Source organism: Dermacentor andersoni, chromosome 10, assembly GCF_023375885.2.
Source record: "Dermacentor andersoni chromosome 10, qqDerAnde1_hic_scaffold, whole genome shotgun sequence".
Classification (NCBI taxonomy): Eukaryota; Metazoa; Arthropoda; class Arachnida; order Ixodida; family Ixodidae; genus Dermacentor; species Dermacentor andersoni.
Genome location: NC_092823.1, coordinates 120,592,819 through 120,595,545, shown reverse-complemented (window position 1 = coordinate 120,595,545; position 2,727 = coordinate 120,592,819).

The following is a 2,727-nucleotide window of genomic DNA, read 5'->3' as shown; positions in this document are numbered from 1 at the left end:
CCTTAGAAAAAGAAAAGATGGTGGCAAGTGACAGAACGCCATAATCAATTCACCGTAATACTTGCTTTGACGAACTAGTTTCGGTTTGTGTAGCCGTGAGGTGGATGCATCGTGACGTCATGATACACCGGCTCACTCCGTTCCTGCGAGAGCTGCAGCGACCGGGTGTACCAAGTCTGCGACATGGGAGTTGAGCCTGAGGAGACGTACGCGGCATTATCGTTCATTTTTCGGTTTACGGGCAACGTCATCGCACCCAGCCACATTAATACATGACATCAGAAATTTCGCTTTTTGTCATGACGTCGCGGTAACGAGATTGCCAGACCAACTTTAGTATCAAGTTAAGATATAAGCGTTTGAGAAATTTCATGCTTTGTAAGCCTTATTTTTTTTTTTAGGGGCGAGAAGCTCGTAGTAGAGTTTGCACAATTTACAAAAATCTGTCTTAATACTCCTTTAACACCGATACTATGAGGCGAGCTTCTCGTCAAATCGTGTTCGTGCCCCGTTCGCATAAGTGGGCAACAGCTACGCTGAAAAAATAAAGGCATGTGACGTAGTAATGATGCAAAATAAATTTATGTTTTACGTGGTCAACGGCAATTTCATGCTGAATGCGCCAATTCTTGTCGGAATAACTTTGCAACAGCATTGTGCTTGGTCAGCATTTGTAACGGAGAACACCCGGGAACGCCGTATATAATAACAGAGAATTTTAGAAGAGGGGACGCAAGCGGCCTGTGTACCCCAATCTAAAATTCTTGAATGGCTTTCTTCGAGACACAAAGTTTAGTTCGGGGAAACTTTAGCTTAGGAGCTCCTATCTAAATACAAGAGAAAGGATAAACCATTCTTCTTCGCAACCACAGCGCCAAATTTGATGAGGTTTGTTGAACTTAAAAGAAAAAAAGTTAAAATCTAGTGACTGTTGGTAGCGAATATTTTATTTACGCCATCATTGTTTCGATAAAAATTGCTGAAAATCTCAAATTTTCCGAAATCGAAACTGTCAAGATTACAACTCTGTAACTCAGCAATGAAAAACGATATAAAAGTTATGTAAATTGCACGTAGTAGTACACATAAAGCGCACAAAGTTTATTAAACATGACCCTCAAATCTACAACGAATGGGGGAGTAGGACCCTTGCAAAACCCTTGTAAACAATGTAACAACTTCACGTAAAATATAAAGTGGTGTATCAAATTTGTCCGCTTTAGATGCTGTAACGGATTGAGTTTACAGAACGGCGATATCTGTTCTTGGTGCAGAGCTACTAAGCTGCAAACTTCATAATTCTATATTTTTAGAACTTGCCAATTTTTGAAAATTTGTTTTAAAATATTCAGGCCATAAATTAAAATTCCGCTACAAAGAATCACTAGAATTTAACTTTGTCTCTCAAACGCAACAACTATAATTGAAATAGGACCAGTGGTTGTCTCTGAAAAGCGTTTCTGCGTCGTGCATGTATTTGAACAGGCGGCATCGGAGTTCGACCCGAGCTAAAACTTCCTCTCGAGCGACACAGCTTCAGTGCCTGCCGCAGAAAATGTCGCACTCCCTGTGAAACCGCCTCGTCGTCGTTAGGCTCATCCTCCTCGTCGATACACCCTCACAGAAGTTATGCGTGAATTTCGCTACCGTCTGAAGAAGAAGAAAATATTGGAGACAGCGGCAGGCCAACATCACTACAGCATAAATCAAAAATATATGTATATATAATTCTGGGCTTTTACGTTCCAAAACCACGATCTGATTATGAGGCACGCCGTTGGGTGGGGGTGGGGTGGAGCAGTCCGGAAATTTGGACCACCTGAGATTTCTTTAACGTGCACCTAAACCAGAGTTCGCGGGTTTTTTCGCATTTCGCCCCCATTGAAATGCGGTAGGCGTGGCCGGGATGAGGTCCCGCGACCTCGCGTGCTTAGCAGCCCAACATCATATAGAATAGAATAGAATTTATTGACAGGAAAGACAGAGAGGTCGACCAGAGCTAGTTCGCTCTAGTCTGCTACTCTGCACTGGGGAGGAGGGAAGGGGAGTGAAAGTACTGGGATGGGTGATGATGATAAGAGAAGTAGTGAGTGCACTTATGTATATGAGACAGTTGCCTTGCTAGAGCTGCTCGTCGAGCTTGGTGTCCTGCAGAAACTTCAACGCTTTATTTGCACGCATTGAGGTTGCAGTGTCAGGCCATGGGCCGAGGACAGCTTCCACCGACAGTGGTTGCCTGACAACGCTGGCTAGGAAACTTTCCAACGTCCTTCGCTCCAGCATATATGCTGGACAATCGCACAGTATGTGTTCCAGTGTTTCAGGTATCTGGCAGTGTTCAAAATCAGGGCTGTTCGACTGACCGATGAGGTGCGCGTAGCGACGGTTGAAAGCAGCGCCCAGCCGAATCCTGTGTAGCAATGACGTTTTGCTCCGCCTAACCTTCGGGGGCAAACAGAATTTACCGTCTGGGTCGATCATATGTAGGCGTCTGTGGATGTTGTCGTCGTGGGCTCTGTATGCCTTTGTAAGGTCCTGCATGAGCGCCTTGATCATAGAGTTGGTGTCAGGTTGCGAGTAGGCAATCCCTACTTCATCAGAGGAAGAGAAGGCCGATCTTGCCTCACGGTGAGCGAGTTCATTGCCAATCACACCACATCATAGCCACAAAGCAACCAAGGCGGATCCACAAGAAAAACATTTTTTTTCTATCGGCACTCTTGTAAG